General features: G+C 29.2%; 1 protein-coding gene across 5 annotated transcripts in view; it reads right to left on the reverse strand.

The window, feature by feature from the left end:
- Window positions 1-10,155, reverse strand: part of LOC117176793 (putative fatty acyl-CoA reductase CG5065) — a 66,914-nt gene that overhangs the window by 24,635 nt on the left and 32,124 nt on the right. For 2 of the 5 annotated variants that reach the window (XM_033367098.1, XM_033367099.1), the window contains exon 2: window positions 8,098-8,190. The exons of the other annotated variants lie outside the window; for them this stretch is intronic. The gene's annotated coding sequence lies outside the window, so the exon portion shown is untranslated. The remainder of the gene's footprint in view (window positions 1-8,097; window positions 8,191-10,155) is intronic. 5 annotated transcript variants of the gene reach the window in all.

Below are 10,155 nucleotides of genomic sequence, written 5' to 3' on the forward strand. Positions count from 1 at the left end.
TGAGATATTCTCGTAATATGAGAAAGCGGGGTATCAGCTAAACTAAGAGACCCACTCTGTTGGTTCTATCACTAACTTGTAGCCCTTGAAGAAAGAGTAATGTCGTGGCAAAGTCCATTTTTCATTGGACTTCTAAAGATTATAGGCGAACTTTTTGTGAAATCGATGGTGGTCGAGTTATTGGAAGGGAATTCTTTAAACCCTATTTATTATTCATTAAATATGTATTTAGCAGTAAAGTTTGTCTGGAGTGATGGGGATTGAAGAACTAAGTAGGAAAATATCGATAGTGTTGAAGTTTTTTATTTTACAGGTCAGACATAGTAAGTTCATAGTTGCACGGTGTGGTTCTCATAATATGAGATACTTATGGTTTTTATAACACTGTGGCTGCGCGGGGGAAATTGGTTACAAAAGTGTTTCTGACAACTGCAAAAACCAAATATATCTAAATAGCAGTAAATTTATACTTCGGAAACATAGAATAAAGTTTTTCATTAAAAATAATTATTTATTTTGCATTTTATTAGCTATTTCCTGGGGTATCGCATATTATCAGAATAGTTTGACGATTTTGGAAAAAGCACTTTTTTACATTTTTTGCATTTTCAGCATAAAAATTGTTTTCTATTGTTTTTCTCTACCAAATTATTGATAAAAAACAGATATATCAATAACTAATAAATTTAGTTAGTTCAATATCACAATTAAGCCTAATGCAAACATTGCTAAAGGAAAAATAACTTTTGTCAGCAATAAAACGGCAGCTTGTGACATTTTTTAAAAGAAACTGTTATTAAAAATTACACAAATTGTTATTTAGTTTCTCATATCCAATTTTTGAATTACTGTATATTGTCAGATAACTTAAGAACAAAACGTCTCTTTTGTATGTAAAAATGATAAATTTTAGTTTGTGTTTTAAAATGTATAATAATTATCTAGATTTTCTTTTTAATCAGCTTCGTTCGTTAATCCCCGTAAGAAAGGTAATTCCCAAAAAAAAAATTAATTAATCATTTTTTTCTACCAAGAAGTGACCGGTTAAGACTTTTGTTTAACAAAATTATTATTGCCAATGTATATTACTTATTTTTGATAATGCGCGAGATATTTAAATGCCTTTGGAGACAATTATTTTGTCACTTTGTTTTTTTATATATTTTTGTCTTGCAAAAAAGTAAACCATAGCAAAAAGCAGTTCTCTTAAAAATGTAATGCTGAGCATTAAAAAAAAAACAAACTTTTAAATCGTTTAAGAAACACGTCCTGCGGGTGTTTATGAATAGTAAATTCCTATTTCAGACGATTGTGCTCTGATGCAATTTTTCAAATAAGTAATTGTGAAATATCTACGTTAAGTGTAATACGCAATTACTATTGTCAACACTCCCTGGCATGGCTCTATTGGCGATTTGGCCTGATTAGAAATGTGAAAACATGAAAGGAATGTAGCTCTGGTTATAAAAGGCATCAATATTACCTACACGCGAATGCGGTTTAATATTCGTATGGAGCTGTTACGAATGAGAATGATTTGCAGATTATAACTTGTCTAATGACAATGGATTTGAACAACATGAGAAGATGCTAAATGTACACAGTCCAACAAAAATTACTTTAAATTTCTAAAAAAAATAATACACAAAATTTTGAATGAGTTCGATTTTGTAATTCTTTAAAATTTGTAATTTTTCAATTTGAAATTCCACAATTTGAATAATTTTAAATTGAGAAAAAAATATATTAGTAAAATTCGTGAATTGTTTTCATTGCTCATGTTTAACAACTCATTTAAACCTAGAAAAATTTATATTTAAAATAAGTTTTTATGAAAATGATCTTTTTCAGGAATTATACAACTCTTCGTTTTGTAAGTTAACTAATTTTCTGTATAATATGAAAAAACTACTGAATAAAGTCATTAAAAATATTTTTTACGAACTGAAAATCGCAAATATTCAAATGAATATACGAAGGCGGAACAATTATGTATAGTTTATGCATAAAGTGAAAAAAATGTTATATGTTTTTCCACTATATATATAAAATTTTCACGTGTGGAATTAGAATGAGAATAAGCTATTTTTTAATTTTGTCATTTTTAAAAGTTAGAAGAAAAAATTTGACATTTTTGTGCACGGAGAATATTTGTGTGTTAAATTTAACGTAACATAGTTCGCTAAACGTATGACATTACGGCATTTTACTAAAATTTCACTTTCAGTCATGTAAAATGAAATAGGATAATACCCGAGTCAAAATATAGGCCCTACTTTGACACCCTTAGCGCTAATATTTGTTGGGGCTAAGGTTGCAAAGTAGAGGATATTCCCATACGATTTTTGTCCCTACTTTAGCGCTCTTATGGACACAAATTTTCAAGTCTTCCATTTGGAGGGTCAAAATAGAGGCTCAGTTTTTGTTTGCAATTTAAGGCTCCACACTGTACCTTCTTGTACAAAATAAAATTATTTGTCGAAAAATTAACAAAAGTAGAGCATGAAAAAGACATAGTGACATTTGCGTAATATTTCAAGTTACTTTGCACACGGAAAAAAATCCATTAAATTTGATAGAACTAATTCTATAGTAGAGGATACGCTGGGTAGTTTAATAATTGTTAAAATCGTCTTTGTTTTACATTGCGTTGAACTAGACCCGAAACTATAGAGAACAGTTTTATAAAATTATAAACGATTTTGCGCCACAAAAAATTAATCTTTTGTATTATTATAATATTACTCTTATACTCTAATATTTGTTAACATGTTTAAGCACACAATTATTTACTATTACACTGTCACTACACTATTTATAATTGCACGCTGTGACAATTCTTATTCGCCGCGGGTTAGAACCCTATAAGTTTCACATTCCTAACGCCTAAAGCCTCTCGGCTAGCCAAGCTTGAAGTATAAAACAAAACATCTGAAATATAACCTACAGCTGTGCAAAGCCGTCTGCACATTTTTGTAAACCATTCTGTAAAAAATATTGCTACACTTATAATAATATATGCACTAGGATTTTAGATTTTAGAAATATTACAAATTACTATGGTATATTTTATGTGCTCAAACAAGATTTAAACTAAATCCAAAAATATTTCAAGCTATTTTAAAATATTTAAGAAAACTTAATATATATTTTCATAAATTTAATAGATTTGAAAGGATTTCCACAAATTTCCAAAGATTTCAAAAGATTTAACAGACTTTAAGAGAATTCCATAACATTATTTATATTTTAAAATTACTTTAAAATCTTCAAATTCATTTAAATTATACCGACATTCGTTAAAAATTCTTCAAAATTACTTAAAATCCCTTAAATTCATTAAAAATATCTTGAACTCTTTTCAATAATTCGAAATCTTTTAAAATTTCATGATAAATCTTTAAATACATACAAATATTTTTAAATTACATGAAGATCCATAAACTCTTTTGATTTTTTTTTAATTATTTAAAATGCTGTGTAATATTTTAAATTCCTTTGCAGGCTTTTGAAACTATATTAAATCGATCAAAATGCCACAAAATCCCTTAAATTCACTAAAAATGTCTTAAACTCATAACTCCAGAGATTTCAAAAGATTTTTAAGGATTTAAAATATTTGAGGATGTTTTAAATATGCCAAGGAATTTTCAATTTATTTTTAAAATTAATATGAATTTTAAAGAATTAAAAAAGTTTTAGAAGACTTATTTTTTTTTTAATTCCAAAGTAATCTAGAAAACCTAAAAAGGTCCTAGGCATTTCAAAAGATTTTGAAGGATTTGAAAAATTTGAGAGAATTTTAAAGATTCCAAGGAATTTTTATGGATAACAGTAATTTAATATGAGATTTTAAAGGATTTGAAATGTTTCAGGGTATTTTTAAAATTTCAAGGAATTTTCCAGAGCTTTACAAAATTTCAAGATGTTTCAACAGATTTTTAACGATTTTAAATATTTGAGGATGTTTTAAAATATTTCAAGGAATTTTCATCCTATTTTTCTAATTTTAAGGAATTTCAAAGAATTTTAAAGAAGTAGCTTAAAAATCTTTCAAAAAAGAGATTGTAAAAGATTTAAAATATTTTGAAGTATTTTTAAATTTTCAAGGAACTTTCAAGATATTTCAAAATATTTTGATTTTAAATATTTGAGGTTGTTTAAAACGATTTCACTGAATTTTTAATTCATTTTTATAAATCAGAGTAATTTCAAAGAATTTTAATAATTATAGCAAGTTTGTTTAAAAACAACTCCAAAGTACCTTCAAAATGTTTAAAAGTGTCAAGAATTTTCAAAAGATTTTGAAGATTTCGAAATATTTGAGAGTATTCTAAAAGGTTCCAAGGAATTTTCAATTGATTACAGTAATTTAATATGAGATTTTAAAGGATTTGATACATCTTAGGATATTTTACTAGATTCCAATGAATTGTCAATTAATTTAAATAATTTAGCATGAGATTTTAAACGATTTAAAATATTTTAGGGTATTTTTAAAATTGCAAGGAATTTTCAAGAGCTTTGCAAAATTTAAAGAGATTTTAAGGGATTTAAAATATTTTAGGAAGTTTTAAAACATTTCAAGGAATTTTCAACTAATTTCAATAATTTAAAGCAATTTCAAAGAATTTTAACTATTTTTTTCAATTTTTCTGGTTGAAAGTGGAACTGTTTTGTTAAAAGTTTATTTTTTTTTGGTTGATGATTTATCAATTTAGTTGACAAAATTTCTTTTCTGAAAATTTAAATGTTTTGTAGGATTTTTGTTTTTGTTTAAAAATTAATTTCTTCTAATTACAAAAAATTAATCTTTTTTGTCGAAAATTTAACTATGATTAAGCATTAATTTTTTTATAGAGAATTAGACTTGGTGGAAAATAAATTTCTTTTGTGCAAAGTACATGTATTTTATTAAAAATTCCTTTTTTAGTATACAATTCAGCTTTTTGGATGAAAATTTAACTTTTTGTTTAAAACAAATTTAACAAATTTTTTTTGGTGCAGAAAACTAATTGTTTTAGTTAGAAGTTTAACTATTTCTATTAAAAGTCAGTCAACTATTAATTAAAATTAATGTTATATTTCATAATTATGATATTATCATTCATAATTTACATAATAGTAATAATCTTCGTACTTAATATACACCTGAAAAACATAACCTCAAAATAGACTTATGCATGAGATGAAGAATCACGCGAAACATTAAGTTCGCCAATTTTTTCCATTTATTTCAAATGGGGATCGAGATATAAATAGAAGACCACCGAAGTCTTCCGAAACTTTCAGATCGGCAATCATCGTACCGCAGAAACCGCGAAGTCAAATCGTGCATTTTCGGCTTACACACGAACTCACAGTGGTAATCGTGCACCTTCTGTTTTGCGGCTCCCAAACGGTAGGTATGGTGGGGGTAAATTTCAGACACGATCTGGCAGCTCTGCCCTAACTCTCGGTCGAGCTCATCCCCCACCACAACCGCGACGGCTCGGCATCCGAGAATTGTTCCCCTCGCTATTTACGTTGTCGTCAATGGTTTCGGTCTTTTAAGGCAATTTTAAAGTGCAAAAAGTCATTAGATGCTTTGTTAATGAAGCTTATAAAAGAATTTCGAAATCATAATATTTATGTCTTATGATAATTTCCTTGTCACATAAGATAATCTCAAGTATGGCCAATTTAATCAAAGGTTTATCAATAATTCGTAAATACTAACCTATTTTCCAATTTATTCCGCGAAAGAACGATGTGCATGCAATTTTTTGGAACAAAATGTGAGATAATTACTTCCACAATATGTATTCTGAAAATCGAACTTTCACTGTTTCTAAATACTGATCCGCGCGCGGCAACGTACCTAGCGAGTGAAACAATTCGCATCAAGCACCACGCATCAAGATTAGACTTGCGAGTGGAGGAACATCGCTTCCAGGACAGTCCCCTACGGTCCCGTCCGCGGCAAGGTAAAGCGTCGACTGTAACTTGAAATGAATATAAGTGCCTTGTTTAGTGTCATTAAGTTCTTTTTTCCTTCTACTAATCTCATCGACTTGGAGGATAAAACAACTTGATTTATTAAGCAGAATGAATAATTTATTCAATGCACACATTAAAAAAATTTAATTCCTAAAATTATTCAATTTTTAATTGTATATTAATTTCATGTTCCTAATAACTGAACGATAGCGCATAAATGTTATGAATTTCAACAATCAGCTGACTTAAATTAACCTATAAGTTTCATTTCAAATGCACGCGTTGACGGAAAGTCAACAATCTTTCTGTCTTAAATTAACCTATAAAGTACATTTTACGTACATAAAGCAGTTGACTTTCAACCGAGCGTGTTACTTAAAGTCATGTTATCATTATCAGTTGACTTTCAACCGGAGGATGATCCTTTTGGTTACATCTGAAAGTCAACCGCCTTTTCCTACTGAAATTCAGATTCTTGTATTACTGTGTGTTTACAAGTAAACTGTCATCAACGTCGGTTTTTTGGAGAATAACGTGCGAATAAGAATCATCGCTGGCCTAATCCATTTGAAATCAGTAGGAACCTACACTTGAAATTGCAGAATTTCTCAAGAGAAAAATATTTTCTTTTTTAAATAAAATTATACTTTTTTTCATGTTTTCAAAATTTGAAGAAAATTGGTTTAATTTGGGAAACTTTAATTAGCAATTTTAAAAATATTAGTTTTTACGTCATTTGAATTTAACACAAATAATTGAAATTTTAAAGGCTTTGATTATAAAAAAGTTTCAATATCACAATTTTTGGTGAATATAAATGTAGTCAGTTTAAAATAAAGTTCGATTTCTTTCAGTTTCAAGGTTATGGAGTAGAATTTCTTTTTAATTTTTAATGTTTCCCATTTAAAATTATGATTTAGTTTGAAAGTTTGTTTAGTATAATTCAATTCATTCATTGATTTCTAAACAATTAGCCTAATTGGCCTGAAGTTCAAATGATAATTTCGGTCTTTTATAACAATTTTAAAATCTGGAATTTCAGAAGCTTCAACTTTGAAAGATTCAATTTATTTTTCTATTAAATTGTCAAATCTTGATCGCTTTGAATTTATGATTGTTCAAATTCAAAAGTTTGCAATTTTTAATTATTTATTTTGAACGCTTTTAAGTAAAAACAATTCTTAATGATTTAATCTTAAAATATTCAATTTTTAAGGTTTTGACATTGCTCTATTTTCTACATTTTTTATCTGAAATAATTCAATTTCGTGATTCTTCAATTCAAAAGAAAATTGTGTGAAAGGAAAATGTATATCTTCAAAATCTGTGCTAACTAATTTGAAGTTATTTTTGTGGTATAGAAAAAACTCAATACAAAAGATTCGTATCTTTCTTACCTTTTTCTTTTGACGTTTCTTCATGTGTGTTTGATACTTTTTGGGGGGGTTTTGGATTTGGGTTCTTTATAATTGGTTTGCATTTTTTCTTTTGCTTGCTGTCACCAGATTAGGGCAAATTTCTTTCTTCTTGAAGCCATTTCGGTGTTATTAGTTTAATATTTATTATTTAAAACCAATTAAACTGCTACTTTTACAAAATGTGGTGATCGAATTTTAGAGAAAAGAACAAAGTATCTGTCACGAGCGCGCATGCCTCGAGGCAACGACGCTACATATTTTGTGCGTTAAAATTTAAGAGCGTTAAAAGAGAATTTAAACATTCTGCGGAGAATATTGCGCTTTAAAGGAGACATAGGGAAAACTCGAGAATATAGAGGCAAGACCTTCAATGTAGGGGCTGAAGCTTATACAGAAGCAAAATAGAATAAATAAACAGCCGTAAAGTAGGGACACTACTTCCATTTGGAGCGTCAAAGTAGGACCTATATTTGGACTCGGGTATATTTGATGTAAAATATCAATTATTAATATAAATTAATTAAAATTGAATTCGTGATTTAGTAAGAAATAATACAACTAGATAATAAAGATTACCTGAAAGTTGGGTAAAATGAGATGTCGATTACCTACCAGTTAGGTAAAATGAGTGGAACTGTTGGGTGCAGTTTCAATTAAAGAAAACTAAGTCTACCACTCTAAATATGTAAATTCTACATACCAGCCATGTAGAATTTCGTGCGCCAGAAAAAAGAACATTCTTGCTACAACCAAATTATGTGGAATCTGGATTCGATTACGCAGAGAGTATGACCTGCAGAAAAAAATTCATACTGGCGTTCTTATTGCAAATTTTTAAAATAATTTTTCTGTATAAAAATTTTTTCTAATGTACCCTTTCAAAAATAAACGCCAAAAACCAATCTCTGGGAGTGTTTTGCACGATTTCAGTTTGCTTTCCCCCTTAATTTCGAGTTTAACTTATTTTATATTAACTGCCAATCCAGGGGTTGTTTCACTGAGATTTTATGTGACTCCCGAACTTATGAAAGACCCTGTGGAGGTCGGTAGGAATCTCTGAATTCTATCGCGTATTTCCTTGGTTAGGCCTAGTTAGTCTCACGAGAACTCTCGCTCCAGCCGGCCGGTGCGGCGAAATCCCTCTCGGGAAGATTCGTAACTCAGTCGGGATCACTTGAGAGATCTGTTCCAAGTACCGCGCTATTAACTTTTCGAGGGAGTCTCGTGGGAAGTCACAAGAAATCTGCAGTTAGACCGAGGAAGGTCTGTACGAAGTCTTCGTTATTCAGGTGGCAGTCATTGTTAGTCTGATTTCCTGATTTACGAGTGATCAGCCCCTCGGAAATTTCGCAGTTTGACATCTTATTAATAAACGGGCTTATAAATTTATAGGAGGTAAATCAAAACAATCGAAAATTTTTTCATTACAAATTTTGTAACCTTGAAACCCTAAATTATTATTTTTTCAATATTTTAAATTTTTGCAAAATTGAACATTAAAAATTTACAAATTAAATTTATATAAAATCTTTTAAATTAAATTATGTTAGCATTTGAGTATTTTTTGAAGTCATACAATATTAAACAAAACTTAAAAATGTTAAAGTTTGTACGGGGGCTTGGCTATGAACTTCAACTCTGACAACGTTGACGTCCCTAGCGATTCTCATTTTACCTTACTGTTGTGTAATTCCTTTTCTAATATAAGTGAAAATCATAAACAAATTATGCAATCTATACTTTCTTTTGAGTGAATCGTTAATATCACACGAATTAGTAGATTATGTACCTAAGCAGTAAAGTATAAAACAACTTCACTGCCGTGGTGCATAGGATACTTTATTTTAAATAGGCAGAATAAGAGCACTTTTTCTGGAAAACGGCGCTTGATTGTACCGCGTACGTACGCACGTCGGGTGACGTTAGAAGTCCAAAATCCACTTCGTAGTTAAACGTAGTTTTAAAATGAATTCTTCTCACTTTTTTTCACTTTTCTTTTGCTTTTCACAGACAGCCTTCTCCTTGCTGTCACTTCACGTGCCGCTCGTCGCAGTACAATAAAGTGCTATTTTACTGTCGCTCCGCGGGCAGATAAAGTGCGCTTGTTCTGCCTATTTCGGATAAATCATCTTTATATCATTTATTTAATAAAAATTTACATATCTTTGCGTTATTTTGTGATATACTGATATGAAAATAATGCAATCCCTTTATCAATGATTACATATCTAAATTTTCACTATTGGACTTGAGATTTTAAATAAATTTTTTGTAAAATCTATATTTCTGTTTTGTATTAAATTCTAAAATAATTGTAAACTTTATTTAAATGCAGTAATCTCCTCAATTTACCGAACCAATTGGGTGAATTTTAATGAACAAATTTGCTTCCTGTGTTCACACGATTTAAATTTTTAAATTCAAATACTTCAACTTTTAATAAATAAATAAAACATTTACAAAAAAATTTAACTTTAAACAGCTTTTTAATTGGTTCATAAATAAATTTTGTTTTAAACTTTAAAAATACAGAAATATAATAGAAACAACCAAATTGATTCATTTTGATCAATACAAAGCCAGGCACTCAAAACGTAAGCAACAGCGCTGAGTTTACGAAAATCCAAGTTCCAGCACGGAGAAAAAAGTTCAGTGGCTCCTACCCTTGCAAGGGTTAGAGCCACTAAACGGAATAGTAAATTATGGACGAGCCACTACAAGAGTAGAATCTACTGAACGCGTGTTGAGTCGACTCTAC

Source organism: Belonocnema kinseyi, chromosome 7, assembly GCF_010883055.1.
Source record: "Belonocnema kinseyi isolate 2016_QV_RU_SX_M_011 chromosome 7, B_treatae_v1, whole genome shotgun sequence".
Classification (NCBI taxonomy): domain Eukaryota; kingdom Metazoa; phylum Arthropoda; class Insecta; order Hymenoptera; family Cynipidae; genus Belonocnema; species Belonocnema kinseyi.